Raw genomic sequence first — 15,703 nt, 5'->3', positions numbered from 1 at the left:
GCATGGCATGGCATGGCCAGCATCCACCCTCTTCTGTCCCGCTGTCGACAGAAGAGGGGCTGCAGCTATAGTCCTCTTTCCACACTTTCCAAATGGGCCCAGCTCCAGGGGTGGGCAAGTAGCAGTAAGGATTCTAATTTCGTCCACACTCAAGGAACTATCACATCAAACCCTCCATGAGCTCCAAGAGAAGGAACGAGCTATAATGTGTTAAGTGTGCATCTCCCTGATCCCCTGGTTATGCAACAAATTGTACCTTAAGCATTAACACGTGCCTTCCCTCGTCAGGGTCTTAAAGGATCATTGTAATATCTATTTCCTACTTGTTTCCTATGTGCCAGGCACTGTGTTACACATTTTAAAGGCATTATCTCTACAAGCTAGGGCGATGAGGTCACTGAGGCGCCCAGAAATTCAAGCAGCAAGTCCAGGGTCACACTGCCAGTGTATGCAAGGACTTAACCCATGTCTTTATCTCTTTATCTGTTCATTACCCATCTGCCTCCAGATGCATGCCCAGCAGTTCTAGCAGGAACCAAGCACATTGTTTCAGGGTAATCTGAGCATTTGCAAGCTCAAAGCTTTCAAATATACATGTTTTGTTTGCACAACCAAGTACAGCTAAGAGGCAGATTTTCACGCTGACCTAGAGATCCCTCTTCCTCCACACCACTAGAGAGCCAATATGAACTATTTCCCCCAAAGTACCTCTGCCTTGGCTTTTATAAACCTACTTGGAGGGCACGTGGATGGTTCCTGATCTAAGAAATGGCTCCTGCCTTTGCTTATAGTATCACTGAGGAAGACAGTATATACACACAAATAAATGAAAGAAAGCAAGTCCATTCAATATAGAGAAGGTAAGTTGCCAGTAGTAGATATAGACTAAAGATACAGTTCAGCGGAGGCTACTACATAATTGCACAGAGAACTGAGAGAAACACCAACCCAGACAGACAGTCACTGTAGCTCCAAGGAGGTGAATCTCCTGACATCTGCTCCCCAATAGCCGAGCTAGAGAGACTGCAGGCCAGGTTTTGTTCTGCCCCCCCTTCTCAGGTCTACACATGGAGAAGTACCTCTCTAGGACGGAGGTTTGGGGAAATCAGATGCACAGAAAGAAAGGAGATGTGTCAGGTTTTGAGACAGCTCTGGGGTTGTCCCACCCAGCTCTGCCACTGGCAGATTCATAAAGTTGCCCCATAACCCCCACCTCCTGGTGTTCACGCCCTTGTGGATTCCCTTCCCTTGAGTGTGGGTGGGACCTGTGACTTCCTTCTAACCAATAGGACACAGTGAAGGTGATGAGGTGTGTGTGAGTGTGTGTGTACATGATTAAGAGCCTGCCTTTCCCGCTTGGAGGAGTCAGAGTGACCATGTTTGGGGAGCCCAACAAAGGACCTGTGAGCAGCTGTTGCAGCTGAGGGTGGCCTGCCACCAACAGCCAGCAAGAAACTGAAACACTGAATGTGGTGCCAACAGTCTGAGTGAGCTTGCAAGCAGATGTCTCCCCACTTGGACCTCAGATGAGACCACAACCATGACACCTTGATTGCAGCCTTATGAGATCCTAAGCAGAAAACCCAACTAAGCCACTCCCAGACTCCTGACCCACAGAAACTGTGACATAATAAATTTGAGTTGTTTGAAGATGCTAAGTTTGCAGTGATATTGCCATGCGGCAGTAGGTAACTAATACAGCTACATAACCCACTAGTGTTCATAAACGTCTTCTTCCGGTTTGTCTTATTATTGTTCACTGGTTTTATAGGCACTCATAGAAACAAACATCACTGGCACATGGTAACCCCAAAGGCTTTCATGGGAGAGTGTCCATTTTTAAAGCTGGAAGCAACTTTAAAGATGCCAGGTTGTAGCACAGTAGTGGACAAAGTTATCTGCCCAGCACGAAATTTCTTTCCTCAAACTGCACATTTCTCCAAAGAAGATATACAGATTGCCAACAGACACATGAAAGAATGCTCAACATCATTAATCATTAGAGAAATGCAAATCAAAATTACAATGAGATATCATCTCACACCGGTCAGAATGACCATCATCAATAAATCTACAAACAATAAATGCTGGAGAGGGTGTGGAGAAAAGGGAACCCTCTTGCACTGTTGATGGGAATGTAAATTGATACAGCCAATATGGAGAACAGTATGGAGTTTCCTTAAAAAACTAAAAATAGAACTACCATAAGACCCAGCAATCCCACTACTGGGCATATACCCTGAGAAAACCATAATTCAAAAAGAGTCATGTACCAAAATGTTCATTGCAGCTCTATTTACAATAGCCAGGACATGGGAGCAACCTAAGTGTCCATCAACAGATGAATGGATAAAGGAGATGTGGCACATATATACAATGGAATATTACTCAGCCATAAAAAGAAACGAAACTGAGCTATTTGTAGTGAGGTGGATGGACCTAGGGACTGTCATACAGAGTGAAGTAAGTCAGAAAGAAAAACAAATACTGTATGCTAACACATATATATGGAATCTAAAAAAAAAAAAAAAGGTCATGAAGAACCTAGGGGCAAGATGGGAATAAAGATGCAGACTTACTAGAGAATGGACTTGAGGATACAGGGAGGGCGAAGGGTAAGCTGGGACAAAGTGAGAGAGTGGCATGGACATATATACACTACCAAACGTAAAATAGACAGCTAGTGGGAAGCAGCCACATAGCACAGGGAGATCAGCTCGGTGCTTTGTGACCACCTAGAGGGGTGGGATAGGGAGGGTTGGAGGGAGGGAGATGCAAGACGGGAGAGATATGAGGACATATGTATATGTATAACTGATTCACTTTGTTATAAAGCAGAAACTAACGCACCATTGTAAAGCAATTATACTCCAATAAAGATGTTAAAAAAATAAAAAAGTATTTAATCTGGTTCAATCTCAGGTTTTGTCACCAAAAAAAAAGTATATATTCAATTTTTACTATATGCTTAGAACTGTTATGCAAAACAATGCCACTTTTGATAATAAAATATCCTCTGTGTATGAATCTTCTAAAAGTTTATCCTGAATAAAAATTTTTTCTTTTAGTTATGACTAATTAAAATCTTTCTAAAATGATAATATACCCTTCCAGTTCCTAAACAGAGTACTCTGAATATAATTTAAACTTTTCTTCATGTTTCAGAAACTCTTGAGCGCTATTTTATTAAATTCAAATTCAACAAACAAACAATTTAGACCATCTATGATACAGTAATGCCCTCAAGAGCTATTAAATATATAGGTCTGTATCCTCCTAAAATTAATGGCTCCAGAATATTATGCTTTTCAAGTTCTGTTTTTAATGGTTCTCTGTCTCCAACTTTGATATCAGCTTCAACTTGCTTCTTCCCTCTAACCTCATGATGAATCTCTCTTCTAACCCAGGAAAACTGAAGGATTCCAGGGGAGCTGATGTCACCACACTCACTTTTATAAACCACTCAACAGATTTCTAACTATTTAAAGAGTGCTCTGTTTCTCTCTTGGGGGATAAAGGCCGTGAGCTTCATCTCAGGTGTTTCCCTTGCCAAACAGTGGTCTTTCTCACTGTCCACACAAATCCAAAATTGTTGATACTGGGAATCTGGGGCATGACGGAGTGCCAGGAATGCTGAATTTAAATTATAGCTCTATATTCATGATCAAAATCCAACTTAGCCAATAAGGGCATTTCTACACGGAGACATTTTGAGAAATACTACATGTCCTAGATGTACTAGGGGGAAGGGTGGGACTGGAGAGATAAAAGGAGTCATTTTTATTGAGCATCTACTACTCTACCTACTCCAAAACAGTATTATGAGGTGGTTACTAAGACCTAAATGTAAGGCCAGACACCATCAAACTCTTAGAGGAAAACATAGGCAGAACACTCTATGACATAAATCACGGTAAGATCCTTTTTGACCCAGCTCCTAGAGAAATGGAAATAAAAACAAAAATAAACAATGGAACCTAATGAAACTTAAAAGCTTTTGCACAGCAAAGGAAACCATAATCAAGACGAAAAGACAACCCTCAGAATGGGAGAAAATATTTGCAAATGAAGCAACTGACAAAGGATTAATCTCCAAAATATACAAGCAGCTCATGCAGCTCAATATCAAAAAAACAAACAAAGCTTTTCAGAAAGTGTAAGGAGCATGTCCCAATCCCACAGTATGTGTGCAAAGCCAGCACGCACGCGCAGATCAGCCTGGTGACAAAGCTGTTCTGATTCCAGGGCACCACGCCCCACTGCTCCATCACACTAAAGCTATCACACGTTTTCAGACTGTGGTGAAACAGGTTGATTCCAGATTGTTCATGACAAATGAGAACAGAGCTTCAGGAACATTACTCTCAAGGTATGACAGCTGTTTCTATTTAAGGCTCTCTACCTACAGTGATTAACGCTGTATCAAGTTGCCTAAGCCAGAACACCATCTCACAGAAACCCCTTCGTGTTATGGTTGTGCTTTTGAGTTTGCCAAAAGAGCAATGCTTGGCTCCTTGAATTGACTGGTTGGTGCCAGCTCTGGTTCTCCACCTCACCCTTTCAAACCTTCACTATCCTAGCTCCTCCTCCAATGGTGCGAGGTCTAATTCCTGTAAAAAAAATCCCTGACTTCATAACTCATCGTAGTTCTCCTTCCCTGATTTAACACTGACTATACAATACCGTGCAGCACATTTGAAAGTAAATGGGGCTTGGGGAGCTCCAGAGGTGGCCAGGGGCTGTCTAGTTCCCAGTGCGCAGAGAATAGGATGTGCCAGTAAACTGTGGGTCACTTTATAAGCTGTGGGTCATTTTGGTTGCCAGTATTTTAGTAACTGCAAATCCAGGAGCTAAAGCATGTTTAGGTCAAAATGCCCTTTACAAATGCTCTGCATGGAACTCAGCCACGGCCCACTCACTGCAGCGCCTGACCCAGCTCAGTTACTGAGTTACTCAGTTACTGGAGACTCCCAGGGGCTCCAGGAGACTCCACATCCAAGATCTCACCTGCCTCAGCTCAGTCAGATAGAAAATGTGTTTCTTAGGAGCCAATGTCTGGCTTCTGGACCCAGTTCTGACCCCCTAAATAAGGCACATAACCTCTCAGGCCTGGTTTCCTCTTCTATCATTAGAGAAGTGAGCTCAAGGAAATGATTTCTGAAGTCCCTTGGAAATAAGCTTTTATGAAAAGCAAATTTAAAGTCACTAGCGATTCCTAGCACATAAGCAGAAACTGCACTCAACCAAAAGAAGTTTGTCAAATATATGGGAAAGGGATAAGCCTAGGGAGAAAAGGAGACGTTTAATGAAACCACTAATCCTCAGACCTGAGCATACATGGTCTCCCTTCTGGCTAACACCACATAAAGCAGATTTAGAATTTATTGCTGCTTTTAGTGCAAGAAGTTGTCATTTCCATGAAACTAATCTTACGGGTTAGGAGTCCATTCATTCTCCTGTTGGCTTTAATATCTTGACTTTGCCTATCAGTTCTATATATTTTTTGGTCAGCTCTGTGGCAGCTATGTGGCATCACATAGATGACCTATGTGATCCAGAGCTTCAGTTAAACATTTGAGGGAAGTGGCTAAGCACCTCACTTAACAAGCAGCTTTCTGAATGGGATATTCTGAATAATATAGAGCCTGAGGATCTCAGGGTTGGAAAGGACCTTGGAGATCATCTCATCCAGGGTTTCTCACACTTCCAGCTTGGACCCTATCTCTGGGCACCCCCCAAAACCGGTGCCAGGTTGGCTATATCAGAAACTCAGAAACATCTTCTACAGATTCTTGGGTTCCCATCCTCAGAAATGAGTCTAGGGTAGGGTCCTGGAATTTATGTTTTTTTAAGTGTCCCAGTTCATTCGAATTTGTTGCTAGGTTTGAGAATAATGATCTGCAAGAGTGGTCATCCAGTATTTAAATTGTCATTACAAAACTTCTGGTGCTAATCAAGACAGAGTGAACCCATGATAGCCTATCTTTCCCAACGATTATAACTAAAACCTCCAGAGAGAATACAAAAGCTACTAGCTGAGGACTCTGAAAAGTAAACGGTAGCATATAGACTGAGAAGGGAAGTCAAAACCGGAAGCACAACTGGTATGGCAGTGAGATTACTTGGTTTTTCTTTCCTTTATCTCTTGGCTTTGATCCGAGGGTGGGCTGAGTCCTGGAACTGTGCTACAGGTAGAGACAGCAAAAAATCTGAAAGAAATCCCCTTTTCTAACCAGAGGATCAGGAAAGGGGGCCCTTAAAGCTGAAGAGTATGGGGAGAATCCCTTTAATTTTTCTTTCTTTTTTTTTTTTTTTTTTCCTCCCAGGCCTCAATGCCAGTCCTAGTCCTAAAGCTTCACTGTCACGATGGCAGCAGCAGTGGTGTGGGTACCTAAAACTCAAACAACCATCTCTCGGTTTGCACAAATCGGAAAAAGGAGTCCCAATGGCCTGAAGAGAATGGGAGGGATTCCTATTATTTTTCTCTTTTCTTTCTCTTCATGTTGCCTAGAAGGCACCCCAGGTTCTCAGAAAGTGCATGGGTTAAAATTCTGGGAGAAACAATGGCTTTCTACCCAGAAGACTGGGAAAAAGGACCCCTGGAAGCCAGAGAGAGTCAGGGCAAGTCTAAGGATGAGAAAGCTGAAGAAGCAAATCCCTTAATTCTTTTTATTTTCCGTTTTTTTTGGAAATCCCTTCATTCTGACTATGAACAACCACCAATCTCACTCACTCCTGAGTTATACATGTACAACACAGACCCAAAGAAGAAGAGAAAAAGTTTTGAGAACTAAACTATGATATAAATCACTGCCCAAGTAACAGGTAAACAGTTGAATGGTGTATGTGCTGGGCAGACAGACAGAGCACGGCAGAAGCTTTGACCTGACATTGCACCCACCACTCTCAGAAGGTAAGACACAACTTGGAATATGAACATAACCAGGCACACTGCCTGCTAAAAAAAGCAAAAAACACAGAAAAGAGAAAATCTGCCCAATTCTCAAAGGAAAAGAGCACCAACAGATGCCAAACCCAAGACGATCCACATGTTGGAATTAGAGAGTGGCATGGACATATATACCTACCAAATGTAAAATAGATAGCTAGTGGGAAGCAGCCACATAGCACAGGGAGATCAGCTCGGTGCTTTGTGACCACCTAGAAGGGTGGGATAGGGAGGGTGGGAGGGAGGGAGACGCAAGAGGGAAGAGATACCGGGACATATGTATATGTATAGCTGATTCACTTTGTTATACAGCAGAAACTAACACACCATTGTAAAGCAATTATACTCCAATAAAGATGTTAAAAAAAAAAAGTGACTATTATAACCATGATCCATGAAGTAAAGGTGGACACGCTTGAAATGAATGGAAATATAGATGTTCTCACCAGAAAAATAGAAGCTATAAAGAAGAACAAAGTGGAAATTTTAGACCCGAAAAATACAGTTTCTGAAATAAAGAAAATTCACTGGACTGGCTTAATAGCACAAACAAAAATTAACATTCTCCAGAGATTTTAGTAGTGCCCAGAATCAATAGAGAGACCAGAAATAGACCCATGCAAATATGGTCAATTGATCTGATACAATTTTTTGACAAACGTGCAAAAGAACTTTAATGGAGAAAGAATAGTCATTTCAGCAAGTAGTGATAGAACAGTTAGACAACCATATACACAAAAGAGTGAACCTCAACATACACCTTATGCCTTACACAAAAATAAACTCAATATGGATAATATGCCTAAATATAAAATGTAAACCTGTCAAACATTTATTTTAAAGGAACCATAGGAGAAAATCTTTGTTACTTTGGGTTAGGAAAAGTTCTTAAATACAACCCCAAAAGCTTGCATAATCCATGGAAGACATAATTATTACCCTGGACTCTATCAAAATGAAAATCGTGGTGTCATAAAAGGCTTGAAAAATGTTTTAAAAATGAAAAGAACATCACAGACTGGGCAAAAATATTTGAAAAATCACATAACTGATAAAGAACTTGTATCCCGAATATATAAAGAACTCTCAAAACTCAACAATAAGAAAACAATCCAATTTTTAATAGGCAAAAGATTTGAACAGTCAGTTTACTAAAGAAGATATATTGATGGCACATGAAAAGATTCTCAACACCATTATTCACTGAGGAAATGCAAATTTAAAACACTTATTAGAACAACTAATTAAAATACCATTATTAGAATGACTAAAATTTTTAAATCAAGAAATTGACCATACCAAATGCTGGTAGATATAGAATCTGGAATTCTCATTCACTGCTGATGAGAATGCAAAATGGTACAGATACTTTGGAAAACAATTTGGCAGTTTCTTAAAAAATTAAACATGAACTTACTTTATGACCCAGAAATTCTCCTCTGGTGTATTTCCTTCAAAAAATGAAGAGTTATGTTCACACAAAAACCTGTATGCTACTGTTTGTAGAATTAGTAGTTTATTCCTATTCACTCCAAACTGGAAACAACCCAAATATTCTTGGAATTTATCCTACTTGGTGTTCTCTAAGATTCCTAGATCTGTGGTTTGCTGTCTGACATTAATTTTGGGAAGTTCTCAGTCATTAGTGCTTCAAATTTTTTTGTTGTTGTTCCTTTCTCTCTTCTGGTATGTTACACTTTTCATAGTTGTCACACAGTTCTTGGATATTCTGTTCCATTTTTTAAGTCTGTTTTCTCTTTGCTTTAGTTTTGGAAATTTCTGTTAATATGCCCTCATGCTCACTGATTCTTTCCTCAGTTGTGTCCAGTCTACTAATGAAACCATCAAAGGCATTCTTCATTTCTATTTTGGTATCTTTGATTCCTAGCATTTCTTCTTGATTTTTTCTTGGGATTTCCATCTCTCTGCTTACATTACCTGTCTGTTCTTCCATGTTGTCTACTTTTTTCATTAAAACTCTTAGCATATTAACCACAGTTGTTTTAAATTCCTGGACTGACAATTCCAACATTCTTGCCATATCTAAATCTCTTCAAACTCTGTTTTTTGCCTATTAATATGCCTTGTAATTTTTTGTTGAAAGCTAGATATGAGGTACTGAGTAAAAGAAACCCAGTAATGGTTCCCATGAAGGTCTCTACTTGTGGGTTTCTGCTCCAGTAAATTGTGATTCTCTGTATCCACCTATCTGTCTCTCCAATTTTGGGGGCAGTAGTTTTTCCTGTGACCTCAATTCTCTGATGGATATAAGGAGAGTTGTTAATTTTCAGTTTGTTCAGCTTTTAACTTGTTGTTAGAATGGAGTCATGACTTCCAAGCTCCTTACATGCCACACTGGAAACCAGAAGTCACTTATATATTCTTCAACTGGTTGACGGATGGACAATGTGGTAGATCTATACAATGGAATACTACTCAGCAATAAAAAGAAACAAACCTTGGATGAGTCAACAATATGGATGAATTTCAAATACACTATGCTGAGTGAAACAAACATGATTCAAAAGGCTGGATACTGTATGATTTCATTTATATGACATTCTGGAAAAGGCAAAACTTTAGGGGTAGAGAACAGGTCAGCAATTGCCAGTGGTTAGGGATGGGGGTGGATTTGACTACAAAGAGGAAGTACAAAATAATTTTGGAGGATGGTAATTATTCTGTATCTTGATTGTTGTGGTAGTTATGTGAGACTACCTATTTGTCAGAATTCATAAAACTATACAATAAAAAGTTCATAAATTTTAAAGAATTTTTTTAAATTGCCATTACAGCACCTCATCTGGGTTGTTTCCAAACTCTGCTTGAAAATTCCCTATGATGGGGAATTTATTCTTTTCAGAGACCACTGATCCTATTATTACAGAGCTTCCCTATCACTGTGCTGTGAATGGATTACAGGTTGCCAAGATATTAAACATCTCAGCCCTCAGGCAGGTGGGAGTCATTGGACAACTCTTTTCCACAGTGGACTGTAAAAATTCTTTCATTGTCTATAATTACCATAAAGTGAAAAAGGATGCACTGTGTTATTAGATGGATTAAAGTTTTTTTATACATTGAAACAATATCAGCCTATCTACAACGTTTATTCTTATTGGTCCTTGTGTTTTCTTGAAACACATTTATTCCCTCCTTATATATATGGCAGTTCATCAGGTATTTGAAGATTTGCTATATGTTTTCCTACTCCCACCATCACCAGTTCTTCTCTGAGTAAATGTGTCTGGTTCCTTGGGCTGTTCCTCACATCACATATTTTTAAGATTTTTTACTGCTCCCTGGAACATGGTCTTTATTTGCAGTATTTCTTCCCAATCTCCAGAATATGATATTCAATTTTCAGCTAGCATAGGATCTACAAGGAAAACACTTTTATTGAGGCTGGTCTATGATATCTACCTTCACACATCCAGCAGAGAATGAATAATACAATCTTTTTTTGGAGACTGAAACTATTACAGGGTCTCATGATCTTCAAGTTTTGTCATCTAACCGTACTGGCTCTAAAGGCTCTAAGAGTTCGTGGAGCACTTTCAAATTCTAGCATTTGGAGACAACTCACTAGAAGGAATTCACAGAATCAAAATAACACCAAGCAAGTCAACAATAACTATAACACAACCACCAGCACCATATCTCAGCATCTATAAAAGGATCCACATCTATAAAAAAGATCCACAGTTGTCACCCCGTATACTTGGCCTTCCTCCAGCACTATGTCATTCTGTAACTAGAGCTCCTTATTGCCCTGACCCTTTTCTTTCAGATACTCATGAGGCAAAATCTTCCCATCTTCCAGGAAATGGGAGACCTTTCTTAGGTTCCAGCTAATCTTCTCAGGAAATTTTTCCTCACTCACAAAACATCTCACCATCTACTTAGCCCACATTCCAGCTGACAGACATTGCCATAACAATATGTATACTCAACGAGAAATAAATTTTATCTCCTGTGGGTTTATGGAAACTTAGTTGAAATCCCTTGGTCTATGACTTCAGATATAGCAAAGTGGATTTAAGAAATTGGGTTGAAATCTCCCAACCCCAAGACATCCCCTCAATGGATACTGGAAACACACATTGCAAGTTATAACTCAAATTTGATGACAGATGATTTTTCTAACTTCTGTTTATAACTCCTAAATCAAGGAAATACAAATAAAACAAAGCCTATTTCTACAGGCTAGAAAGAAATTTCTGGATAAGTGGGATTTCTGCTAAACAATTTAAAAGTAGAATTTTGCTTGAATGGATCTATTAAAAATGAGAATAGCTCTGCAGAAGATGCTGAAAAGAGAATAAGGATACAAGCCGCATTTGCAAAAGACATATCTGATAAAGGACTGTTATTCAAAATATACAAAGAACTCTTAAAACTCAACAATAAGAAAATGAACAACCCAAGTAAAAGATGGGCAAAAGACCTCAACAGACACCTCACCACCAAAGATACAAAGATGGCAAATAAACATATGAAAAGATGCTCAACATCTTATGTCATTAGGGAACTGAAAATCAAAACAATAAGATATCACTATACACCTTTTAGAATGGCCGAAATCCAGAAGACTGACAACACCAAATGCTGACAAGGATGTGGAGCAACAAGAACTCTCATTCATTGCTGGTGGGACTATAATACAGCCAATTTGGAAGACAGTTTGGCAGTTTCTTACAAAATTAAACATATTCTTACCATATGCTCCAGCAATTGCACTCCTTAGTATCTACCCAAGGGAACTGAAAACTTTTAAAACCTGCAAATGGATGTTTATAGCAGTTTTATTCATAATTGCTAAAACTTGGAAGCAACTGAGATGTCCTTCAGTAAATGAATGGCTAAATAAACTGTGGTCCATCCATATTCAGCACTAAAAAGAAATGAGCTATCAAGCCATGAAAAGATATGGAGGAAGCTTAAATGCATATTATGAAGTGAAAGAAGCCAATCAGAAAAGGCTACGTGCTATGTGATTCCAACCATATGACATTCCAGGAAAGGCAAAACTATGGAGGAAATAAAAAGTTTCAGAGGTTAGGGGGGAAAGAGGTTGAATAGACATAGCACAGAGGATTTATAGGGCACTGAAACTACTCTGTATGATAATATGATGACGGGCACATGTCATTATACATTTGTCAAAACTCATAGAATGTAAAACACCTAGAGTGAACCCTAATGTAAACTATGGACTATGGATGATAATGATGTGTAGTGTAGGTTCATCAATTCCAAAAAATGTACCACTCTGTGCGGAATACTGACATTGGAAGAGGCTGTGCGTGTATATGGAAATTCTCTGTACCTTCCGCTCAACTTTACTGGGAACCTAAAATTGCTCTAAAAAATAAAGCCTAGTTTTTTTAAAAAATGGGTAGAATAGCATTTCAGAATATTGGAGGGCTTTCAAGTTTCCTGTTACACAAAAGGAAATTGTCACAGCATCTAACAGGTGCCAGGGATACAGCTGCACTCACAAAATTGAGGATTTCCGATTCCCTTTGTACCTGTGACATATTGTAAAATGCCTTCCCTAAAGACCTGAATTTAAAACTCCACCTCCAAGCATCTTCTCCTTCCTCTCCAAACCACCTTCATGTATGACCTGACCACTTTATTCTCTCCTCCATCTTTGTGAACCCATCAGATCAACTAATCTTTCTGAGGTCTTTTTCTTAGCCTTATGCATGGACTTTCAACTTTAAAGGGCCAGAGGCCTGATGTTTTGGCAGTAAGGAATTTTTTGTTAGTTGTTTTGCTTTTGTTTTTGTTTTTTACCCTGTATCAGGAACTCTCACTTCATAAAATATTTGGTGCTTTTTCTAATACCTAAATTTTATGTAATGGGGCCACAGTAGGAGAAAAGTGTTTTTATGACAATGTAGAATGTCTGCTCTTCTTACTAAGGGACCATCACACTCAAAGGGAAATAAAGACTTAGTCTTCCTAACTAGAAAATAAGAACCTTCAAATTTTACAGTTAGAAGACACCTTTAAAGTCATTTTGTCAAGCATTTTTGTAAAGAAAAAAATCAGAAAGGGGGACCGACTTGCCAAAGGGCACACAGCTCAGTTCATTGCGGAGGAAGGACTAGAAACCCAATCTGTTTGTTCCAACCTGGTGCTATTTCCATTTTAGGCATGGCATGAACTTTTTGGTAAAGCCAGTAAAAGGCTTCCAACTATTCAAAAAATGCACCCAATCTTTATTTTAACATTTTAGATGGAGTATGCTTAAATAAGTAATTTCTTCATGCTGATTTTGTGCTTTCTCTTTTGCTGCTTATCTCAGATCTGGTAGGAATTTAGCCCTTTCAAGACCTTTCAAAACCACTCAGTTAGGGACTTCCCTGGTGGTCCAGTGGGTGAGACTCCAGGCTCCCAATGCAGGGGGCCCCGGTTCCATACCTGGTCGGGGAACTAGATCCTGCATGCATGCCACAACTAAGAAGCCTGCATGATGCAACAAAGATCCTGTGTGCCGCAACTAAGACCCGATGCAGCCAAATAAATAAATAGTAAATAAATATGATTATTTAAAAAAACCCACTCAGTTAGATGAATAAATTCAACCAAAAAATTTCAAATGCCTATAGGTACCAACACAGAGGACACAAAGATGAAAAAGATGCTCTCTGTTCCCCTAAGGAGTTCACCATCTCATGAGTCAAAATGACATGTGAAAAACCAGCCAAAATTCCTTGAAATGAGGAGTGTGAAAGGAGTGTTTGAGGGCCGGTGCAGAGAGTGGTGCGTCCCACCTGGAAAGGGGTGGGTGAGGAGGCCTGCACTGAAGAGGCAGCATTTGAGCAGCTCATGGAAGGTCGAGGAAGATTCCACCGAGGGGGTAGGTTAAGGAGGGGGAGGACATTCCAGGCAGAGGACGGAGCATGAGCAAAGCAGAGAGGCATGAGAGGGCTGGCTATTTTTAGAGAACAGTGATTAGACTGGAGAGGCTGGAAGATAGAATAAAGGAAAGTGGGGCGGTGGGAGGAAAAGTTGGAAAGTTAATTTGGGGCAAGAAGAAGAAACCTGAATGCCATGTCAAAAGTTTTTAGTAAGATCACATAGTAAGGGGGCGCTAATGGGGGTCTTTAAGCTGGAAGCTGCCATCATCAGGTCTGTGTCTCGAAAGACGGCTCTGGTAACAGTGTGAGAGATGGAAGACAGGTGGCGAAAACTCAGTGGGAAGCTTCTGAAAAAGTCTAGGCAAGACATCTGAGCCAGGGCAATAAGAGGAGCAGGGATAAAAAGGACTGGATTCAAAAGAATTTCTGTTGTTGACACAGGTGACCAGTGATAGAAGCTAGTCAACCCATGGAAACAGCTCCTAAGATGATCCCATTGATCCACTTTAGAACCTCCGTGAGTGGATTTGCATTTGTCAATTTGCTGGCCCTGTGATACCCACTTAAGGGGTTTGCACTGCTTCAGGCTCCTCCTAGAGGCTTTTGTCTTGGCTGAATAGCGAATGCAGAAACAGCCTCTACTGAACCCAAGGGACCATTGATGTAAATAAAGCCCTGCTAAATCTCTCAGGGCAAGAAAAAGTTGAGTTGGTACTTTGGCTGCAGAGGCACTCTGACCTGTAGTGATTCTCAGACCTAGTGTCCTCTCTCCCAACTACATAATGCCGACCAGATCAGTTGAAACCTCCCTCAGGGCATTGGCTCTGGAGCAGAGAACCTGGTTCAAGTTCTGACTTTACCATTTACTGGCTGTGTGACCTCACCTCTCAAGCCAGGCTCTTCATCTGTAAAAAGGGAATAATAACACCTATATCCCCCCACTGCTTGAGAGAAACAGAGAGAAAGGGACAAGAGAGAGGAGAGAGATCACATCTGAGAGAGAATCAAACACTTGGTAATGCTTTTAAGCTGAAAGCGTTATGTAAGGAATGCTGTCATCACTGTAATCAGCAAGTGATGTATGGCCATAAGAACAAAGAGGCCAATATAAAAATCTGAATGACACAAGTACATCAATTATTTGTTTCTCCAAGTCTCACTCTATTTCAGTGAGGACAAATACATATATATATATACGTATACATATATACATATACGTATATATATATATACGTATATGTATATATGTATACGTATATATATTTTATCTCTTGGGGAAAAGGAACGATCTTGGTTCACTTAAGTGTTGCTTTGCTCATTTCTCTGCCTTTCATGGATGGGCCGCATGGCCAGGAGCAACCTTTGAATGGTAGTCTTAAATTAATTCTCTCTTTGAAATAACAGCCAATGACAAATGTCAGACTACTGGTGCATAGAAATAGTGAAAAGCCCTAGTTACTCCAAGAATGTGGCTGACGTTGAATACATTATAGTCCAATTATGTTTCTTTTCAGAGTGGTTTGGATGAGCAGATGAAAGCTGAGATTCCCAGGCCTGTAAATTCTTCTACAGCATATTCCCTCTTTGTATGGCATGGTTTAGAGCAGTGGTTTCCAAAGTGGAAGGGGGGACGAGCATCGTACAGAGCATGTGAAATAATACTAGAGCATGAGAAAAAGAATTAGAACTTTTATTACATTTATTTTTATCTTTTTTAGTGTGTAGCATGGAGTGTTTTATAGTGTATATGACAGTAATATGTTTATAATTTACATATATATGTACATACATATGTGTGTTGTGTGTGTATGTATGTGTAAACAAAAATGTTTACTGAGGGCACAGTGACCAAATGAATTTGGGAATCAATGTTGTAGAAGGG

The sequence above is a fragment of the Balaenoptera musculus genome, chromosome 8 (assembly GCF_009873245.2).
Source record: "Balaenoptera musculus isolate JJ_BM4_2016_0621 chromosome 8, mBalMus1.pri.v3, whole genome shotgun sequence".
Lineage (NCBI taxonomy): Eukaryota > Metazoa > Chordata > Mammalia > Artiodactyla > Balaenopteridae > Balaenoptera > Balaenoptera musculus.
Note: the sequence above shows the minus strand (reverse complement) of the source record.